Here is a 24,034-nt window from a genome sequence, read left to right as displayed (position 1 = left end):
TCCAGCCTCCCCACAGGAAGCTGAGGTTTCTGCAAGATAAGACCCCACCTTGTCCTAAGGGAAGATAACCTTCCCTGAAACCATCTTTTTACTTGTGCTGATAACTTTCATATCCTGACCAGTTTCTGCCTATAAAAGCCTTCAATTTGTATAGCTTCTTAGAGTTCCTCTCTAATTGCTAGACGGGATGCTGCCTCATTCATTAATTACTTAATAAAGCCAATTAGATCTCACACTCACCGAATTTTTGTTCTTTAACACAGGAAAAATATTATCTTCTATGTTTATTTTTATTGTTACTTTGACTAAATAGGTAAGCAAGTATTGTATCTCAGGCACCCATGATTATACATTATTTTTTTATTTGAACTTTTAAAGTTTTTATTTAATTTACTGAGGTGACATCACGATCAGAATGACCGGTTGCTTTGATGCACACTGTGGCCCCGATAGCCGCCCCCCCCCCACCTGGATCAGGGGCGGGGCCGGCCAGCCAACCTCCCGCAGCCCCCTCCCCACTGGCCAACTGCCCACGGTCCCTCCCCCTCTCTGGCCTGGCCCCAATTGGACCTCCCACCCCGATCAGGGTGGGCCGGCTGGACCCCACCTGTGCACGAATTCGTGCACCAGGCCTCTAGTTGATTAATAAAATTATATATGTTTCAAGTGTATAATTCTATACTGTATTGTGTGTTCACCACCCCAAGTCTAGTCTCTTTCCATAACCATTTATCATCCTTTCCCATGATTCTACTTTAATCAAGCCACATATCTTCTAACTCTCAATTTTGCATTATCCTAATATCCTAAATATAAAAATATAAAACCTTTTACAATATTTTACACTAAAATTATCTTTGCAATTTCCCAGTGTGCCCCAAGAAAACAAAAAAGATTTGTTACTTCTACCAGATTATTGCTGCTAGAAAGAATTAGGTTTATTTGATAAGTTACTATTTGTAAGAGCACATTGAAAAAGCTGTCAAACCAAGAAAGACAGGTATCTTTCTTAGGTTAAGTTTGTAAAGTGTTAATAATAAATATTTCAAAAATTTTGTTTTGTGAGAAAGTCCCTAGAGATGTGTCAATGTTCTCACTGTCCTTTATATTTTTATCCTCAGGGAAAATAATTATTTTCATGAAATAGATACAGACAGTCCTCTGGTTACATCAGACTCGACATACGTTGTTTTGTGGTTACGTAGCCATCTCCCATTTATTTAAAAAAAAAAAAAAAGTTCTGTCATTTCAATATATTTACATATGTGCTTTATTTTTTTTTATTATTTACTTACCACAAGTAAAGGTCAGGAATTGTTATCTTTCTTTTAAATTTTTTTCACTGTTTCACTTCATTATTGCAGATGTGTCTGTGCTCCATGTGAGTGACGTAGGTGCTTATGTAGGTGGGTTCCAACTTACAGCGAAAATCGCATTACATCGCTCCGTAGGAATGGATCTCCAACATAGCTTGAGGACCTACTGTACTGTACTCCAGTAGAGAATTTTACACTTCCCCATTCTATTATTAATTTCAGTAACAAATTCACCACGGCCATTGAGTCTCTGTTTTCCACTGATAACTGTTATTTTACTCTGATATTTCTTTAAAAGCTCTGCCAAAAGCTGTAGGCCAGAGTTTGTGTCTTCAACAAAAGAGAGGTTCAGAGTCTGAGAAAAGGAGTATACCAGGTACTTCAAACTATTAACTCCAAAGGTCAGAATATGAGTACAGGCTCTTAGGGTGATATCTCTCAAACAACTCTAGTACCACCTTTGAGTCAAGATTTCCAGGACCCTTTTTAATCTACCAGCAAACACCTTCATAACAGTAGACAGCTAACCCAATCTCAGCTGACCCAAAAGAAATAACAAAAATTACATAGTACTGAATGAACTAATGATAGAAAGTGTATTTGATTGGAATATTGTTGATACTATTTGAATGTTTTATTTTCGTTCTTCAAAAGCTTTCTATAACCAAACTATTAGTAAACTCTGCTTCTATAAACCAAAATAAGACATTTAAAATACTTTCACTAACTCTCAGAATTCAGAAACTCTTTAGAGAATCTCCTTTTCTTTTTAAAATATTTTATTGATTTTTTTAGAGATGGGGGAGGTGGCAGATGGATAGGGAGAAAGAAACATCAATGTGAGCACAGAACATTGATCAGCCGCCTCCTGAACTCCCCCTACTGGGGATCAAGCCCGAAACCCAGACAATAGCACCAGCAACCTTTTGGTGCACTGGACCACACCCACCATCTGAGCTACACAGGCCATGGCAAGCATCTCCTTTTCATAGCAATAGAAATATTTGCATAGATTCAATAATAATTTGTCCTCCTTACACTTGTGCACTGCTGGTGGGAATGCAGACTGGTGCAGCCACTATGGAAGGCAGTATGGAGGTTCCTCAAAAAATTGGAAATGGAACTCCCATTTGACCCTGTGATCCCACTTCTAGGAATATATCCCAAGAAACCAGAAACACCAATCAGAAAGGATATATGCACCCAGATGTTCATAGCAGCACAATTCACCATAGCTAAGATCTGGAAACAGCCTAAGTGCCCAACAGTAGATGAATGGATTAGAAAACTGTGGTACATCTACACGATGGAATACTATGCTGCTGTTAAAAAGAAGGAACTCTTACCATTTGCAACAGCATGGATGGAACTGGAGAGCATTATGCTAAGTGAAACAAGCCAGTCATTGAAGGAAAAATACCACATGATCTCACTCTTTCATGGATAATTAAGACCATTACAAACTTTTGAACAATAATAAATACAGTGGCAGAGCTGCCTCAAACCGATTGTCGGACTGCAGTGGGAAGGCCAGGGAGGGTTGGGGGACAGGAGGGAGGGGAGTAAGAGATCAACTGAAGGACTTGTATGCATCCATATAACCATAACTAATGGACATAAGACACTGGGGAGTAAGGGAGGGCAGGGGCTTGTCAAGGGTGGGGGGGGGGGGGAAGGACACTTATGTAATACCCTTTGTAATACTTTTAGCAAAAAATAAAAAAAAAATAAAAAAAATAAAAAATAATAATAATAATTTGTCCTCCTTTTCATCAGGACATAATTGGATAAACTTATTAAGCAACAAATGTTTTACCTGGAGGGTCACATTTGAGAACAATGCTCATTTAAACAGGTATAACAAGGTTGACTTTACTTATAGATCCAATGCCTACAAAGCCCTACCAGGAAAACTGGCCTGGGCTCTGGCTTATAAGGGCTCAGCCTTACAGGTGATAAGGAAGATCGCTTCACAGCAGGCCAGGAACCTTAAAAATTTGAGGGATATTTAAGGATACTAGTGTAGGTAAAATCTGATAGTGTCCTGGGCTTGCTTTTCTACCCTGAGAAAAACAAATTAACAGTGGCTTTTAAGTGTACTAGCTGAGATTCCTTATGAAAAGTTACAGTCACAGTTAATTTTGTAGGCTCAGTAGTTATACAATTGTATACAGCTTACAGATATGCAAAAACAAACTCAAGGAGCTCTATGAGGTTAATATTCTTGCTGCATCTATGAAAATAATCAGCCATACATCATAATGAGACCAGTTTTTTGTGGGGATCAAGAAAAATCTTTAAGATTATTATGATCACAAACCTCCAAAAATCTTTCCAAAACCATTTCTTCTGAACAATTCAAACAAAAATATAATTCCCCAATAAACTTAGGAACATGCGATTATATGTTCCTATAACAGTTAAAAATATAAAATTAAGGCCTGGCCAGATAGCTCAGTTGGTTAGAGTAGTGCTGATATTCCAAAGTTGCAGGTTCCATTCCCTGTCAGGGTACGCACCAGAAACAACCAATAGAAGATGGCGGCATAGGTAAACACCAGAAATTGCTGCCTCCCACAACCACTTCAAAAATACAACTAAAAGACAAAACGGACATCATCCAGAACCACAGGAAGGCTGGCTGAGTGGAAATTCAAGAAGGAAACAGAAAAGCACACTGAGACTCAGAGGAGGTGCGGAAGTAAAGTGCAGAGGTACGGAGGCGCACGTGGAAAGGGCTGGCAACTGAGGACTCGGTTGTCTTTTTCAATCGGCAGGGAGTCTCAAGCTCCCAACGGCCCTGAAAACCAGTTCCGGGCAAGTCTCTGGGGACCCAGACTCATAAGGGGAGAAACTGGACTGTCTGGCATCGGTCGGAACTCGAGGGTGGCTTTCTCTCAGAGGTGCTTGCAGCGATTACCAGGACACTGAGAGGCGGGGCTCTTAGGGTAGGGCTGAGGGCCACCCATAGCTGTTTGCTCTGCCCTGTTGATCCCCTGAGACCCTGCCCCACCCAAGCTGTGTGCAGAGGCTTTTGCATATGAAAGGCCTGGCCCTTTGCAATCTGAAAATTACCTAACAAACTGCAGCTGGGTCAGAGAGACCCAGAACTTCCAAAAGAAGGTCCAAGGCCCCACAGCAGCTTGCATTCCTTCACAGCTGGGCCTCATCTGGGCACCTTCAAATCTCAAACAAAGAAGGGGAATCTGCAGATCTCTCCATAGCTCCTGCTGGGTAGCCTCAGGCAGAGGCTAAATTAACACCTCCTTAGAGATCCAAGAGCCAGTGTACCCAGTGGTCAGAGTGGGACCATCCAGATTACAACTCCTCAGATCCATAAGGGACACACTCAGGGGGCAGACTCAGTGAGCACCAAAGCCCCACTGAAGCAAGTCTTGCCCCAGAAGGATGTCTCCAGCACAGAAGTTCTCCCACTGCAGGCACAGCTGATTCTCACAGCCAATTGGCCTGGAGGTCAATTCCTCCCAGTGATACCTACAACAATCAAGGCTTAACTACAATAAGACTGTGCACAAAGCCCACAACGGGGTGCACCAAGAGTGTCCACCTCAGGTAATTGGGGAGGCTGAGCCACTGGGCCCTATAGGACACCTAGCACAGAAAGCCACTCTACCAACACAGGGAAGCAGCCAAATGTGGAGACAAAGAAACAGGTCACAAATGACAGAAATGGAGGAAAGCTAACTACAGGATATAGAGTTCAAAACCACACTTATAAGGTTTTTCAAGAATTTTCTAGAAACCGCCATAAATTTAGTGAGACCCTCAAGAAATCTAGTAAGACCCTCGAGGATATGAAAAAGGACCAACTAGAAATTAAGCATACACTGACTGAAATAAAGAATATTATACAGAGTTCCAACAGCAGACTAGAGGATCGCAAGAATCAAGTCAAAGATTTGAAATATGAAGAAGTAAAAAACACCCAACCGGAAAAACAAAAAGAAAAAAGAATCCAAAAATATGAAGATAGTGTAAGAAGCCTCTGGGACAACTTCAAGCATACCAACATCCGAATTATGGGGGTGCCAGAAGAAGAGAGAGAGCAAAATATTGAAAACCTATTTGAAGAAATAATGACAGAAAACTTCCCCTACCTGGTGAAAGAAATAGACTTACAAGTCCAGGAAGCGCAGAGAACCCCAAACAAAAGGAATCCAAAGAGGACCACACCAAGACACATCATAATTATAATGCCAAGAACAAAAGACAAAGAGAGAATCTTAAAAGCAGCAAGAGAAAAAAAGTCAGTTACCTACAAGGGAGTACCCATACGACTGTCAGCTGATTTCTCAACAGAAACTATGCAGGCCAGAAGGGAGTGGCAAGAAATATTCAAAGTGATGAATAGCAAGAACCTACAACCAAGATTACTTTACCCAGCAAAGCTATCATTCAGAATTGAAGGTCAGATAGAGAGCTTCACAGATAAGAACAAGATAAAGGAGTTCATCACCACCAAACCAGTATATGAAATACCTTCTTAAAGGTATCCTTTAAGAAGAGGAAGAAGAAGAAAAAGGTAAAGATACAAATTATGAACAACAAATACACATCTATCAACAAGTGAATCTAAAAATCAAGTGAATAAATAATCTGATGAACAGAATAAACTGGTGAATATAATAGAATCAGGGGCATAGAAAGGGAATGGACTGACTATTCTCGGGAGGAAAGGGGTGTGGGGGGTGCGGGAAGAGACTGGACAAAAATCGTACACCTATGGATGAGGACAGTGGTGGTGGGGGGGAGGGGTAAGGGCAGAGGGTGGGGTGGGAACCGGGTGGAGGGGACCTATGGGGGGAAAAAAGAGGAACAACTGTAATAATCTGAACAATAAAGATTTAATTTTTTTTAAAAAAGAAACAACCAATAAATGCATAAATAAGTGGAACAATGAGTTAATGTTTTTCTCTTACCTCTCTAAAATCCATAAAGCAATAAAAAATAAAATTAGTTAAGATATACAAATTAAAATGAAGTTATTCCCATTAAGAAGACAATTTAAAAAAAAAACATTCTTAGAGTCCAGTGGCAAAAGTATAAAATGGTATAATCCCTTCTGAAAAGCTTTTCTGGTTATATGAAGAAAACCTTAATATCTAAATAAGAGAGCATCCATCTGCATTATCAAACTCAAAAAAACCCACCAAAAAGAGCCAAAGCCAGTGGTTGGAACGCCATCATCAAAGAAGAAGCCAGGGAAAAGAACAGTATTATAACAAGACTGATTCCACAAACATATACCCCAAGGTACTAAAAGGTACAGATTTTAGGAAATAAATGAGAATATTACATAATGTCCCATCCCATAACCTGCAGAATTAAAGTTTAGGAACATGGAAGGCTTATATGAGAAGTGGGGATCACAAAGATTGGGACCCATGTTCACATAGCAAAAAAACATCAAGGGCTACCTTTAGCCTCATTTTTTTAATTTCCCTCAACCTATTATTAGGGTTGAAAAGGAGCCAGCTTTGCAGGCGATGATCAAATTTGACTAAGCAGGCATAAGTAAGCACTGACTCACCATACAAAACTCATAACCCACAGTATTACAGGGTGGCCATTTCCCAACACCCCCCCTCCCCCCCGCAACACACACACACACACACACACATATCTGCCAGTATGCCAAGCTCTCCGTGAAACAGGGGAACTGCCTAAATCAAAGGCTGATCTTCAAACATAAAATCACAGGTGTACTCATAACACAGACCTCAAGAGATTCAGAGAAAAAGTTTTAGGAGAGAACATTTTCGATCTCTATGTATGTTGCCCAGGTCACCATGTTGTTTACCTCAAATATTAAAAACCAGCAACATCTAAGTATTTTGCGACAAGAGGTAGAAGCAAAACAACAAAAAATTGACAATAGTTTAAAAAGTTGGCCACCAGTTATCTACTTCAACATTCCTTCTAATAGAGATTTTACTAGTAGAGTATACAAATGGAAATGTGATATAGATAACAAATGTTGATGGGAAATTGGGCTTAACATGTGCATTAAAGAACAATTTCACTAGCAAAAAAAAAAAAAAAAAAGGAAAAAATCACATGTCAAACAAAAATGGAAAATGTTTTTTAAAATCTAAATAACACCCATGGACACAGACAATAGGTTGGTAAAGGCCTGGGTGGGGGGCTGGGGCAGGTAGAAGGGAAAAAAGGGGAACATATGTAATACTTTCACCAATAAAGATTTAATAATAATCCTATATAATAAAAGCCTAATATGCAAATCGACCGAATGGCAGAACAACAGGTGGAATGACTGGTTGCTATGATGTGCACTGACCACTAGGGGGCAGACGTTCAATGCAGGAGCTTCCCCCAGGCCAGCCAAGGCGGGTGCCAGCGGGGGGCTCCCCAATTGCCCCACTGGTGGTGGCGGTGGGGCAATCGGAGCAGGGCCGGCGAGAGGGTAGCACCAGGCCAGCCAAGGCAGGTGCCAATGGGGGCCCCCCCGATCACCCCACCGGTCAACCCGCAGAGGCAGGCAACCACAGGTGGCGGCAGGGGCCAGGGCCAGCGACCAGGTGATGTCAAGCTGGCCAAGGCAGGTACCAGCAGAGGCCCCCTGATTGCCCCACCAGTCGCCCCACAGATCAGACCTGATTGCTGACCAAGCCTAGGGACCCTACCTGTGCATGAATTTCGTGCACCCAGCCTCTAGTAAAATATAAAATCTAAATAACTGGGCAAGTTAATTTTCACATGTCTGTAAATAAAGAAGTATTAAAATACAAAATAGCCTGGCCAGTGTAGCTCAGTGGTTGAGTATCGACCTATGAACAGGAGGTCATGGTTTGATTCCCAGTCAGGGCACATGCCAGCACTGTGGGCTCAATTCCCAGGTTGCAGGTTCAATCCTCAGTAGGGAGTATGCAGGAGGCAGTTGATCTATGATTCTCTCTCATCACTGATGTTTCTATCTCTCTTTTCCTCTCCCTTCCTCTCTGAAATAAAATATATATATATGTATATATATTTAAAGCGGTCTTTTAAAAATGCAAAATAATTATAGTAAATGTAATACGAGTATATCATTAATACTTAGAAGGATTTGTAAATATCATATATATACACTAAGATTTCAGTGCAATAACAGGCAAATGCCAAAGAGAAATACAGCAGGTTAAGATACTGACAAAAATGCTCACTCTAGTCACATAAATGCAGATTAAATAAGGTACAACTTTTCACAATGGAATTAGCAAGAACTAAAAATGACGCATATACCCAATGCAATGAAGGTATGGTAAAATAGGTGCAGTTATATATTGCTAGAGAGATATAAACTCATATAATTCTTTCAAAAGCCAAGTTCATAATACATATATTAAGAACCTTAATTATCCCAAGCCCTTGACCTAGTAATTGCATTTCTGGGAATTTATCCCATGAAACAATGCAAACAACAACAAATAAAAGCATTATGCATAAAAATGTTCATAGAAACATTATTTATAAAAGTAGGAAGGAGAGAATCAATCTATCTATCTATATGCACATGTTGCACTATTAGCATTATATTGGGACACAGAGAAGAAGCAAATAACTGTGTGGTGAGGAAGAGGGTTGGAAGGATTTCACAAAAGTAAGTCTTCACAATAGTATTAAAAAATAAGCAGATTTTACCAAGAAAAAAGAAGGGAAATATGAATTGCATAGAGTACATCGGGTGCAAAATCATGGCATCATGAAATTCTATATTCAAGTATGGCATATCTGTAATATGTTTAGAACATGCTGCTTCCTATCACCCAATGGTTTTCAGAAACTGATGTTTTCCAGTGGTACAAACACACACAGAACAATAAACACAAATATAAAATATTAGGCTAGCTGGATGTGATTATTCATCTATGTATAATTTGATATACCAGGAGGCATGTAAAAGGGTTTTAAAAAACAGATGGGAGTTTGTCTTAAGCTAAACTCATCATGAGGTTGTATGATGTATTAGAAAAAACATCTAACTACTGACAAGTGGTAAGCCACAGCCAATCTCTCTAGTTCTCACTTACATCATCTTAAAAGGAGAAAATAAGTGTTCAGCTACATCAAATTATTGTTATAGTCATGTGAAATAGATTTGAACATAAGGTAATACAATCTCCTACCTCCACAAACTAGCTCAACCTCATTCCTTTAAATTATTACGTACCTGATATTTATCCCTCTGCCCATACACATTGCTACCAGTCTAGTCATTACCAACTGACACCAATTTCTACAATAAACACTGGTCTTTCTTTCCATTTAACAGATTTCTTCCAACTCTATCTTTCTAAAACAACTTTTTAATCATGTCACAACTCTGCTTAAAAATCTATTAGCTAACCAAAATTTCCCTTTCTAACTTTCTTATTATTTTCAAACAAATTTTAGGTAGGTTTCCCTCCATCCATTTCTTTGTTCAGATTGCCATTCTAAGATAAAGTATCTACAACCTCCTTTAAAGCCCAACTGAAATTGAACCCCTTTAATTCCAACCATTTTTCCCCTTTACATTTAGAGATATCAATAGCAATACTTAAGCATATGAACTATCCTGAACCATGCTACCTTCACATACAGTATAAACTCATATTATTGGGGGTAGGGGAGTGTGGGTAATATCTAGTCGGCAGGTTGTATTAAAATATAGTAAATATTAACTTTGACATGGACCACACTAGAGATGAATATACTGTTTCTCATTAAGTCCAGATAAGTCCAACACAACCAATCTGACCACTAGCATTAAAACGAGTATCATTTACTGAGCTCCAGATACTCATAGCTGGCCTGCCATTAGGAGCTATGATACACAAAAAATATTTACATTAAGACCTAAGAGCCACATTTACTGTAACACACTCACACTGCAAGAGCTACTGAGGAACAGAAAGCACCTGATTCATGTATCCCACCTAGACCAGAAGTTCACTGAGTAAATGATGGCCACTAAAATTGTTTTTCCTTCCCCACCCCCAGTTATTTTCCTAACATAAATAATTGAATTTCCGTAAGTTAAACTCACAAAAGACAAGACTTGACTCTATGTACAGACTCTCTCTAAATAAATTACGAACTCCTTGAGCATATTACAGGCCATACATTTTATTCTGGGCACCCTGAACTGTTTCCAGTTATTAAGATAGATGCTGACCTGATTCTTGTTTCTCAATTTAGTGATCAATTTATTTAACTAATCACCACTGCCTAATATAAGATTATTAGCACATTACAATAGTACTAAACATGAGAAACTAATAAGCGTTTTTTATTTGTTTTTCTGGGTAACTACAGGATTATTTTTAGCTCACTTGTGAAGAGCTGAGATTACAAATACAGAAGCAAACATGCCAGATACATGTAATTAATTTAGTTGGTACCTCTGGACTTCAGCTGCAACATATCAAACGCCACCTACTTAGAATAAAATATTTGCAATGAGTTGCAAAAAATGACCTAGTTCAAAAGGTGTCTCACATTAAGATGAAAAAGGTCAAATTCAAGGTACTATATGTCATAGCACACTTCATTAAAAAACAAACAAAACCCAGTAAACTCTAGTCACTTTCTAGTTGGCTTTTTTTTCTTCTTCCTGAGCATGGCTTCCTCCTACCCTCCCATTTCACACATAGTACAAAAGCACTTACACATTCTTTAAACAAATTCTTTTCTTTTATGAGTTTTGGCAAGTACACCAATGAACAGACTTTCTGGAGAGGGAAGGGGAAGGAGAGCTTTTACCTAACCTGCCAAAGTTACTACATGTTCTCTTCCTGGACCAACTGTTTACTGTTTACACAGCCCTTCCCTAACCCTTTAACTTCCAACTTCAAATCCCCAAGGTCTGATTATAGATAAGAGTTATTTTTTCAACAAGTTTGCAGAAAATATTAATGACAATGCACAGGAATTCAATGTTATGACACTTAGACCACAATGAAGGAAATCTTTATTTTTAATTCTTACTGATTTTAGAGAGAGAAATATGGATCTGAGAGGTACGTCGATCAATTGCCTCTGCTACATGCCCCCACTGGGAATCAAATCCCCAACTTAGGTACCTGCCCTGTCCAGGAATGAAACCCTCGACCTTCCAGTGACCTTCCAGTGCACTGGACGCTGTGGACACTGTTCCAACCAACTGAGTCATGCTTGCCAGGGCAATGGAGAATATCTTGATACTCAATTACATAACAATGCTCCACTCCACTTAATCTCATTTAAAAGCCTTCCTTGAAACTGTTTATCCTTTTTGTTGTTCCTACCCACCTCCTAACACTTGCATTAGCTCTGAAGTAGCCCCTCTTTTAAAATAGAGATCTGACCCACAACCTGTCAGTTACTGTTGCCTCACAGACCTATTGCTTGCAGTATGCTACACTAACAAGCCATAAAAGGAGAAACTGGGGGAAGCCTTGTGGAGGTCAGAGTAGAAGCAGGTGTGAGTGGGTCCGGCAGAAGGAGACATGGCTGCCAAAGTGTTTGCATCCATTGGCAAGTTTGGCCTGGCCTTAGCCGTTGCGGGAGGCGTGGCGAACTCGGTCTTGTATAATGTGGATGCTGGGCACCGAGCTGTCATCTTTGACCGGTTCCGTGGAGTGCAGGACATCGTGGTGGGGGAAGGGACTCACTTTCTCATCCCTTGGGTACAGAAACCGATTATCTTTGACTGCCGTTCTCAACCCCGTAACGTGCCAGTCATCACTGGTAGCAAAGATTTACAGAATGTCAACATCACCCTGCGCATCCTTTTCCGTCCAGTCACTAGCCAACTTCCCCGCATCTTCACCAGCATCGGAGAGGGTTATGCCGAGAGCGTGCTGCCCTCCATCACCACAGAGACCCTCAAGTCAGTGGTGGCTCGCTTTGACGCTGAAGAACTCATCACCCAGAGAGAGCTGGTCTCCAGACAAGTGAGCGACGACCTGACCGAGCGAGCCGCGACCTTCGGGATCCTCCTGGATGACGTGTCCTTGACGCATCTAACCTTCGGGAAGGAGTTCACAGAAGCGGTAGAAGCCAAACAGGTGGCCCAGCAGGAAGCGGAGATGGCCAGATTTGTGGTGGAAAAGGCTGAGCAGCAGAAGAAGGCAGCCATCATCTCTGCTGAGGGCGATGCCAAAGCCGCCGCGCTGATCGCAGACTCGCTTGCTACAGCGGGCGATGGCCTGATCGAGCTGCGCAAGCTGGAAGCCGCGGAGGACATCGCCTACCAGCTCTCCCGCTCTCGGAACATCACCTACCTGCCGACTTCCCCAGTGAGGCCTGCCCTGCCCGCACCTGCTCCGCCCCGTGGCCACAGCCCTGAGGATTCTTATCATTGTGTTCCTTCTGCCCCTACCCCAGAATCACTGTGAAATTTCATCATTGGCTTAAAGTGAAGGAAGTAAAAGTAAAATCACTTCAGACCGCTAAAAAAAAAAGAAACACATCATCCTGAGACTTACAGACTGCTCCCTGATTTGTTTCAGATCCTCAAGATGAGCTTTCCTGCTTTTTTTGTCACTATAATGGTTTATGTTAATAATCTTTCTTACAAGAAGTTCCAAAGTATGTTTCAACCATCCTATATAATTAAAGGCTAATATGCAAATCACCCAAATACAACTGGTCGCTATGATGCTCACTGACCACCATGGGGCAGACGCTCAATGCAGGAGCTGCCCCCTGGTGGTCAGTGTGCACCCCTCGGCCAGAGGCCCTGAGCCGGGCTCATGGCTGGCGAGCCTCTCCTGCCTCCATGGCAGTGCTAAGGATGTCGACTGCCAGATGTCCGACGGGAGCCAGCCTAAGCCATCAGTTGGACATCCCCCGAGGGCTCCCAGACTGCGAAAGGGCGCAGGCCAGGCCGAGGGACCCCCCTAAGTACACAAATTTCATGCACCGGGCCTCTAGTGTCATCATAGAAACCAGAAAAGATGTAAGTATGGCTTCTCTCTGAACTCAGACACAAAATAGCCTTCTATTTCCACCTTTTACTTACCTCAAAACTCATTATCATACAAGATAACAAAAAATGATTATGTAAAAGTTTTAAGGTTTTCTTCTGAATATTTCTTGCAAGCAAATGTTCATCACAATATTGCAAATAAGGAAAGTAAAACCAATTTCATTATCTTAGTACAGCAATAATAAAGTTAGGTAAAGACTAACCACTGAAAATAAGACCTTGTACATTTATGTTTGAATTTTTTTTATCTTTCCTTGTCATACTCTCTATTTTTAGTGTGATTTCTATTATTAGTGAAATTCAGGACTAATGTAATTACAAGTTACTGTCCGTCTTCATTCATCCAAAGGAACTAAAAAAAAGTAGAAGAATTTTTTGAGTCAGTTATCAAATCCCCTTGGAAATTGAGAAAAGGGAAAGCAAGGTGATATTTCCCCTGCTCAATGTTGTTAGCAGATATGACCACACGTTCAAGAAAAAACATTTATAAAAGCACAGGAAAAGAACGAAATAGGAAATAGTTCTGGTTAATGCCATGTGAAACACAATATTTTGAGTAACTTTGACCAAAAAGGGCAGTTTTGTCTATTTTAGCCTGCCTTTACAAACAACACCTATCATTGAAACTGATTAACCCACCTTCTCTAGAGAAAGCTATGCCATCAATTGTGAAAGCTATGGAGAAAAAAGAAGATCCCATAACATTTTCTTTTCTTTATAGGAGAAGTGTGGAACAGGGTGACCTTAAAAAGGTTGCAGAACCACAACCACTCCCAGTGCCCATTGCTTTATTTGTCATATAGGGGACTCATGGTGTCCTTTTTTGGATCTCTGAATATTCAGTTTACTCATTCTTCTTGGTATAATTCAATGGTACTTAAACCAAAGAGCCTTTCTAATGATTCCAACCAGTAGTTATCTCTGCCCTATTCTGAGCTTTCACAAATTTTAATCCACAGTTCTTCAAGATTATGTTTGAAGACAGCATTGTTTTAACATGACGAATGAAGGTAGCTGCCCCGCCCCCTTTCCCCTTTCATTATACTAAAACAATGAGTATACCAAATACCTGTGATTCTCCTGAGGTTGTCTTTAGTTAGTCGATTCATTTCTTAAGTAATGGCTAAATTGTCTACTGTTTTATTGGATTACTAGTATTTTTAAAATTGAGTCCATTACCTCATATTTCTTTTTTTATATAAATACTAGAGGCCTGTTGCACGAAGAGATTCGTGCAATAGGCCTTCCCTTCCCTTGGCTGCTGGCACCAGTTTTCCTCTGGCACCCAGGACCCAGGCCTTCGCTCTGGCTGGGCTCCGGGCTCTGAGCCCCCCCAACCCCCCCACAGCCATCAGGCCTCACGGCTCTGCTGATCCCGGGGCCGTGAGGTCTCGCGGCTAGGCTGATCCCGGGGGCGGGAGGCCTCGCGGCTTCGCTGATCCCCAAAACCTTCATTTTGGTGAAAATATAAGGTCTTCTGTCCGTCTGATTTATCAAGTGGGAAAGGGAGGGAAATTAGATTTATTTGAATTTTACTCCCTTTTATTTCCATAGCTTATTCTGTGATGAGATGCTAAAGAGCAGGGAAATAGCTGAAGGGACAATAGTCAAAGGGAGAGAAAAAAAGGGCATAGAATAATTCACAAAATGACTAATTTAACCTCAAATAATGGCAAGTTAACTATATATATAGTTATTACCCTACACAACTCAAAACTAAAATGTACCATGTCGTCCTTTAATAACCTTTGAATTTATTATTTGAAAAAAAGTACAGCCTACCATCAGCTAGATTAAATTTGGCCATATATTCTGTTATATTACTAACATATCCAGCCATTTGTGAAGCCAAGAAAGAGTAAAATGTACTCTTAGGACTGGTACTCAACCTTGAAGTGCTGAAAGCTACTTTATCATCTGGTGTGGAGACAAACACATGCATGCACATGTGAACCTAACACTATGTTGTGTGGAAAGCTCAGCATAATCACCATCATTGTAAATCACTGAGGTATCCATTCCTTTTAACATACACAAATCAAGGCAGAGCTAGAGCTCCCCGTGATTCCTACAAGGATATCTGAATCACATTTAACTTTTTTCTCCTTCTGCTCTTCTCACTGAAAGCTTGAAATGTGGAAGGTATTTTCCTCTCCCACAACATGCAGGAAACTATCATAGCACAACTAGTTTACACATTATCATTTAAATGTTGTAAGACCACAGTTGTGCTTAATATTCCAGATATGACCCAGAAAGCAGAAGAGACCTCATTAGATTCCTTCTAAAAAATTAGAGTTATCTTTCTAGTTTTATGTTTAGCATTATCCTAATCCAATTATAATGTCTTTATTTTCCTTCCCATTTTGCCTTACAGCACTCATAAACTAAAAGTAGTCACTTTTCTGCATATTGGATGAAATTGTTTTATAGGCTAATCAATTACAGTTTCCTAAAACTACACATAACTATAAAATATAGTATTTTCAAATCAAAGATAATTCAGTTATTTATCTATGATCAAAGTCATAAAACATAATTTTCCAAAAATTATAATGGTTGTATAATCTAGATTTGTTTGGTTTGGGCCAAGATAAGATACATGATGGGGAATATATTAATGACCTTTTACACTTGGTTCCTCCAAAGCTTCTTCATTTTATTCAGCATTTAGTTTAAATTAAATATTTTAAATTGAAGCTGTTCTATGTTGCAAACACAGCTAAAATGAAGAGCTTCTGTGGCAGCAGTGACCAGATTTTAAATGCAGGTAGATCAATAAAAAAAAAAAAATCCACCAAGCACAGGCTCCATGTGTGAGTGGAATGGTTTATAATAGCTTGCAAATGACTATGTGCTTGCTGTAACCAGCTGTTCTTAAATTATGAATATGCAACCACTTCATGTTAAAGCCAAATCCCTGCCCTATTTCTACAGAGAAATCCCAGTAGTTTTGCTTGTTCTACATGTTAGCTCTGTTAAGGATACAAATAGCAGTAAGCTTCGGAACAAATAGGACCAAACTATTGGCATTTCATGCACTGGGTCCATTATCACAGCAGGGGATGTCAATCATTGGGACATTCCTATAACAGCTCAGGCAATATGACAATGATCTTGTAGGGGGAAAAAAATCAAAATCTCTGCAGCATACTCAAAGTCCTGACAACCTAATGCTTTCTTACTTCAGCCAATCAGATTGTCAAACCTGACCTACTAGAAGACTTGCATCAAGCTTGAAACATTCAAAAACATCAATCATAAAAACAAAGACAGGACATTGAATTATACAGTATTAACCTCCAGGGTTTGCATACAAAGACCTTAGATTTATTTATGTCCCAGTGAGTTAAGAGCTTCAGTACACCGTTCTTTACACCAAACTGACTGCCAATTTGATGAACCTCTCTGCCCTCAGCAGGAGTGCACCGTCTTTGATTAATGAGTGCATGCTTGTGGAAAAGTGTTAAGAGGAGAAAACAGAGGAAAAACACACAATTATGTCCACATATAGCTTAAGTACCAATACAACCACCACCTTCCAAACAAATGCTCCTTTTTCCTTATGTACACATGCATATATGTGAAGGAACCAAATTAGTAAGGGTTCTTATCTATATATCACCTTCATTATTAGTATTATTTCTAACACAATTTTTATTTTGAATGAAAAGCATTCAAAAACCTAAGTACAGGTCAAATTTCATATATTATAAAAATAACTACTGTTAAACCTCACCCAAGGATATTTTTTTTTCCATTGATTTTTCAGAGGATGGGAGGGAGGGAGAGAGACAGAGACATCCCGCACTAGCACGACTGGGGCGGGGGATCGAAGCCTGTAACGCACGCAGTGGATCTCAACCTTCCTAATGCCGCGTCCCTTCAATACAGTTCCTCATGTTGTGGTGACCCCCAATTTCATTGTTACAAACTGAACATAATTAAAGCATAGTGATTAATCACAAAAACAATATGTAATTATATATGTGTTTTCCGATGGTCTTAGGCGACCCCTGTGAAAGGGTCATTGGACCCCCAAAGGATTGAGAACCGCTGCTATAATGGAAGTACTTCCCTTGATGGGAACCGAACCCGGGAGCTTTCAGTCCTTGGGCCAATACTCTAACCACTGAGAAAAACCTGCTAGGTCTACATATAACTATTTTAAAAAACAAGTTGAAAACTCCCTATCTTGTACAGTAATTTTTGAAATATGCCTCATATTCTTTAAAAAGCCTATTCATTTTGAAAACTCAATTTTTAACTTACAAATATAAGGACTATTAAATATTTTATATCTCAAACTGTATTGATTTGTCACAAATCATATAGCATTCAAAATTGATTTAAAAGTCATGAAAATTCATTTTATTTTTCTTTCAGCAAAGATGTCAATATTTTATAACTCCATATGTAACTGTAAATTAATTAAATATATTTATTGCCCAAAATATCAAAGTTAATATAAATTAAAATACTTATAAATTAAAGTTTTAAGCTTTTTTTGACTCTTGTGATTAGAACTGCCCTCCTTTACGAAACCCAATGAGGAAAAATTCCTACTTAAATTATGGGGTACTAAAAGTAAGCTAAGAATTCAGATTTCTTTAAAAATTTTTTCATTTACTATATAACTCAATTTTACACAATTTAACTTGAGACTATCTGCATTGACACAAATATGTTATGAGTAAATGTATTTCTTAAAAATTTTATCACAGGCTAAGGGTAATGATTTTCTTTTTAAGAAACTATGTGGCTGTTATATAGAAGGGTGGAGAAAGCATATTACCTCAATATAAATCTTAACTTTAGTCTCAGTAATGTATGATCTATAAACTTACGATTTCAGGAAACTATAATCCTGGAATCACTCAACAGTGTATGATAAGTGTTTAAAATGTATTTATTTTGTATAGTAAGTCTTTTAATGGGATTTAACTCAGCAAATTATATATTCTAATCATCAATTTTACACTTTAAGTATTTTAAAAGCAAACTATTTTATCTGAAATATAAATTTTATGCTCTGAAAATCTGTTTAAATGTATAATGTATTTAAAGATTTAAAAATTAAAAGTCAATAAATATTAGGACTAGAAAAATCTTTTAACAGTAATAAACTACATTATATCTTTAAACTTATCATCCTAAAGTCTTCTTGCAGAAAAGTTCATTTTTTTTCCTGTTGGGATTATCACTGTTTTTCCTCTTTCCTTCTTATCTCTTCTCCCACCAAGAAGAAAAAGGGAGCAAATAATCAGAAAAAATAGAGCATAGGTACCAAAAGAATGACCATTTTAGTACCACAGTTTGACAGTTGGAACTATCAAAAAAAGTTATTAGTGAAATAAATATATGATTTCAATTTTTTAAATAATTAAATGACAATTCTTTAATAATATCTTCATTACTTTATAAAGAAAATTAAACACAAAGCTGCCCATTTCCTCAACAATTCTTTTCTGAATATCTTCTTCAACAAAAGTTTAAACAAATATTTAATCAAATTACTAAATATTTGTTAAATAAAGCACAATATTTTTAAAACCTCATGGTATGAAATATTTAACTTTATAATTTAAAAATCTCATAAAATACCTAACTAGGTAATTTAAAGAGTACCTCAGGATATCAAGTACATTAAATGTCATTAAACCTTGATGACACAATTTTATCTAGGAGTCAAAATCACCACATTACTTAGTTTGTGATAAGTCATATCTTCTTTTGGTAGTTCTAGCAAGGACTAGGTTAAAAACACACACACACACAAAAAAAACCACCTCAAATAACAACTTAAAATCTCTTTGAGAAATCTTTAAATCTAAAAGTAATCAAGTTTTAACACATACTTTCACAAATTCAAGGAGATGAGACAGAAAAAACATGAACTTTCAAGCAACTGTGATATCCTACATCTTGTATAGTAACACAAAAGTAGCAACAAAGACATTAACAATTGCAGTTCAAGCTGGGAGTGACTGTTCTGTTTCAATTCAATGACACCACTAATGGCTTCTTAGCAGCTCCATGAAATCAACCAGCTGTCAAGTTGATGCATCAGAAGGAACAGTTATGCACTCCCATAAGAAAAAGCAACACATCAGGATGTTGGGCAAAACATCTGCTCCTTTACAGTGCAGTTCTAATAAACATGCAAACAAAGAAATAGGAGAAAGGGCAACAGTTCTAAAATTCCAAGGTTTCCATTACAGTCACATGAATTTTAAATAAATGGTTCATAAAAATAAAAACAAATTTCTGCCAAGTTGGATACTTTAAATTATTCCCTATCTTTTGAAAATGCTAGTTATAACTACTCAGATACTTCTAGAAAGGCAAAAACTACATTAAAAAAAATCTTTACATTTTAAAAATTGAATGAACTATATTCACCAAGTAAAATCATTATCATGTTATGCACAAAACTCAAATATTAATACTAAAATATATTCTTCATTTAATAAGTACTTAGTAAATTATGTTAACAGTAAGTCTAATAAGTGCATTTCCAAGACTGAATAGTCTAAAAATATTTTTCAGTAGTGTTTGAAAGACTTAAATGTGTTATACTTCAATATTAGTTTAACATATGAGAATAGTAAAGATATTATTCTCTGGATTTTAAAATAAGTACCTACTTCTCTCCAAACCATTACATGATTACAACAGTATTAAGTTCTCATAAATAACTTCCTATGTTTAAAACATACAATTTGATTTCCTAAAAAAAAAAACTTATTTGTCATCATAGGCTTAAAATAATTTTACATTTAACCATTCATTTCAAACATTTGTAAAATCTCACTTTTTTCTATCTGACACAAGTGCCTCGATGTTGCCCAAATTATTGATTATGCAGCACAGTGACAATGTGTATAGTGTTTACAATAGGTATGAGACATCAAATATATTTAACTACCATTTTCTTAAACTGCTTATCCTCTGTTGCTTGCCATTTGTAATCTGCCAAGTCTTCTAGTCCTTTGTTGCATGTATAATTTAGAACCATCTGTTCTATGTGCTTATAACTATTTAAACATTTTTACCTACCTACAATTCACATAAATGGCAGACATTCACTTCAGTCAAGATTTCTATATAGCATTTTACATAAAGCAAATTCCTAGATAAAAAGCATAGCAGATAACACCAAAGAAGACTGCTACAGAGATAAAACATACCACATACAAGTTTTTATGTCTTAGACAAACCTTTTCATGTATTCAGAATTGTTTCTATTATTTTTTTTTTAGTTAACTGTAGTCAATGTTTTTCCCCAACCCAGAAGACAAAGAGAATGCAAATTAAATACAGACAGTTTCATGTCCTTGTTAGAAGAGAAGTAAATATGCTGACTGCAAATGACTACAGGAGACAGAATTCCACTTTCCCATTCAATTTACAGTGCCTCTTATTTATATACCAGTCAGTGTATCATTAAGTTTGATCATGTGACCAACTGAACTTTTGTGAGGTGAAAAACTATTTTAGACAAGCAAATTTAAACAACACTGGTTTTTATTGTTTATCTTTTCATAATGGCTGACAGGGCTTATAGCTTGAGGTTATAAAATATATTTTAAAATCAATTCTGTATTTTAAATACTAACCACATTTTCACCAGTCGTTTGACTTAATATCTGCTACTAAATTTTAAAAGGATCCAGTATCTCCAAGTATTTTCAATGGTTATATATTTTCAAAATATAAACACATATGTATAAAACAGAGTAATTACAAAAGGGAATCTAGGTAATCTAAAATAAGTATACCTAAATATTAACCAAACTGATTAAAGAAAATTCCACAGCAGAGAGTGAGGTAAATAAAAAAGGGAATACGCAGATTAAAAATAACATTTGAAACCCTCAAAGAAGAAAAAGCACGTAGGCAAAAAAAGCTAGGTGAATATCAACTGACACTATAAAACTTTATACCATTTTTTTTTGCACAATTTTCCACCTGTTACCAGATCATACAATGTGTAGACATTTAGGTTCATTTTTGAGAACAGAACACAAAAATAAACAGTACAACTTATCGTTAATCAGTAAGAGACACGGTCCTTTAAAACGGGGGGGGGGGGGGGGCGAAAAATTTACTCTTGGGACAAATACCCAATAAAGTTTACATGACGTCACTGAGCCCCTGAACATTCCCTAAACTTTGAGTCTTATCCAGACACACTTTTTGCCTCTCTAAGGCTTCTTCCCCTTCCTCAAAAATAAAAAAAAAAAAAGAGAGAGACTTGGGAATAAAAATTGCCCAAGATGGCGAAACGCTTGTTGTTTAGAGGGCAGAGGGAAAAAAATGGAGGATATTGTAATATACACAAAGGGATAAATTTCCACAACTCGGCCAAGGGCTGCAGCTGCTTCTCCCTTTACAAGGAAGCAACACACAAAAGATAAAGACGCAGAGCCAGAAAAGAAGGGAAAATCGCCCGACAGCAGAGCCAGCTCTGCCTCTCCCAGCATTTCCTTCCTCCCCAAGTCCCAATTCTGGGGTTCATGGAACTACTCTAAGGGGAGGGGAGCCGCGAAAGGGGACGGGGGGAGGGGAGCATGAGGATGAAAAGATCCAAGAAGAGTTGAGAGCTGGCGGCGGCTCCCGGGGAGAACTGCTCCGAGAGACATTACTGTGGGAACAGCTAGGCTCCTCTAGCCCCGTGTGTGCCGACAAATAGACCTTCCAGGTATTTCCCAGTTCCACCTGCCCCCCACCCCCACCCCGGCTCGTTTCTGTCAACTCCAGAGCTCCAGGCTACACGGGGAAGAGCCAGAGGCCGAACTGGGGGGTGGCAGGCGCAGCTAATCGGTCCTGCAGGAAAGAGGGGGCGGAGGCAAAAAAGGGCAGCAGTAGGCGGACAGGGTGGGGGTGGGGGGAACCTCGCAACTACCCCGGCGAGAAGGGGGGCAGTGGATATTCCCGGGTTGGAACAGCGATCTCCACAAGGCCAGAGATTGTTTTTTTTTACTAAGCAAAACTGTTGGCGGCGACCTGAGCGCTGGGAGCCGAAGGAAGGAAGAAAGAGACGCCAGCCGGGCGGCCGAGCGGGGCGGCCGGCACAAAGGAGGCGGACTCGCGGCCGCAGCTGCCCGCGCCGGGGAGGCACGGCCCGCGGCCCTGCTGGACCGAAGTCCGGCACCGGCAGCTAGGAATAAAGTTTACGTTCTCCTGAGACCGCACCCCCCCTCCTCCCACCCAGGACCGCGCATCCCCGCGTCCTGCTCCCCCAAACTCCACTCGGGACCCCGAGCACCACCCCAGCCTCGCAGCCAGCACAACAAAGAGACACACCGACCGGCGAGCGTAAACAGCCGCGGCGGGGCGAGCAGGGCGGGCAGGGCGAGCGCCTCGAGGTAGCGACTCCGGAGTCTCCCCCGCTCGCCGGAGCGTAGTTTCTCCTTTTCTGTTTCAACCAGCCTTACAACACTGGGAATTTTCATTTTCACCCGCGCCCCTCTTACCCGAGGATTTTTAACTCACCTTTACTTTCGAACTGAGTTGCGGTGGATGGGATTTTTGTCTTCCCCGGATGGTTGAAGGTTACGATTTTTGTTTTTTTGGAAAGCCCAACACCTCCTTATTCCTGTGATTATTTTTGCAAGAAAAGTAGAGAGTTGGAGTGGAGGTGAGACTGGTGATCGGGAAAGCCCTGAACTCCCTCCTTCTCCGTCTTCCGCCTCGCTCTCTCTGATTAGTTCCTATCCAGCAGCAGATTGAAGCAGGAGATGATTCTTCTCAAGGTTTGTTCAGCAGCTTCACTTCTAGGCGAAGGCTTCATGAACCAAGTGACGTCAACCAACAAGGCTTCTCTCTCTCTCCTCTCTCTAACAATGAAAGTTGCTGTTAACAAGGGAAAAAAGAGAGAGAATTGTTTATACCATTTCACTTCCAATAATAAATGACCTATCAGCTCCTAAAGGAGCCAAGGGAGGGAGGGGGTTGCTTCTTCTTCCCAAGGATACTGTAGCTTTAAGTTTGCACCGTTCCTGGTCCCAGGAAAAAGTTAGGAAACTTCATGTTTTGTTTTGCTTTGCTTTTAAAAGCAGAGAGGACAGAAAATGAGATCGAAAACGGAATTTTTCAAAAACGTAAACTGGAGAATAGGGAACATAGATTAACCATTTCCACCTAAACTTTTTTGTCCGTAAACTCAGAATTCGGTTGAAGTCCATAAGCCAACTAAATTAATATGCCAAGAATTCGTGGGTGTTTGGAAATCAAAATAAAATAAAAAGAAGGACGCAAGATTGTCCCGGGATTAAACACTACTGCCCTAACACGGGCAAGTTAAACTGTAATGTTTATGCATGGAGTTAAAATTTAAATAAAACATTTTAAAATAGTAAACCGTTTTAAATTTATAAATTAAAACTGTAAAAGGTAATCTCAATAGTAGCTCCCTACCCCTCCCAATTTCTGAGAGGTTAAAGTGGGGGATAGCTAATTGTAGGAATTGAACACTTGTAAAAATATCAAATTAAGTAAGACTGGTAGCCCATTGCTCCATCTTTAAACTACACACGAGGCATGCTATTTGTCTACTCCAAAAATTTCCAACTTTGTTTTTTACCCTACTATTTTTCACAATTCCAACATCCTGAAATCAGTAAAGTTAAACTAAAGGTAAAGTACAGCACATTCTCTCTTCCTGCACACACTCCATAGTTTCTTAAAAATTATTTTAAAAGAAGTCTTTACCTTGGTAATGCTCTATTACTCAATATGA

General features: G+C 39.1%; 1 protein-coding gene and 1 pseudogene across 20 annotated transcripts in view; one reads left to right on the top strand and one right to left on the bottom strand.

Annotated features, from left to right (window-relative positions):
• The window catches only part of BAZ2B (bromodomain adjacent to zinc finger domain 2B), a 252,927-nt gene extending 229,779 nt beyond the window's left edge, over nt 1-23,148 (bottom strand). For 19 of the 20 annotated variants that reach the window (XM_070422897.1, XM_070422903.1, XM_070422899.1 and 16 more), the window contains exon 1: nt 22,789-23,148. The gene's annotated coding sequence lies outside the window, so the exon portion shown is untranslated. The remainder of the gene's footprint in view (nt 1-22,788) is intronic. The other variant, XM_070422918.1, reaches the window with a different exon arrangement.
• LOC139015778 (prohibitin 1 pseudogene) lies at nt 11,752-12,697 on the top strand (annotated as a pseudogene).
• Nucleotides 23,149-24,034: the final 886 nt, after the last annotated feature.

This window comes from Myotis yumanensis, unplaced genomic scaffold (assembly GCF_028538775.1).
Source record: "Myotis yumanensis isolate MYYU_CA2020_CCGP unplaced genomic scaffold, mMyoYum1.0.hap1 SCAF_8, whole genome shotgun sequence".
Lineage (NCBI taxonomy): Eukaryota > Metazoa > Chordata > Mammalia > Chiroptera > Vespertilionidae > Myotis > Myotis yumanensis.
This window is presented reverse-complemented; position numbering and strand designations above follow the sequence as displayed.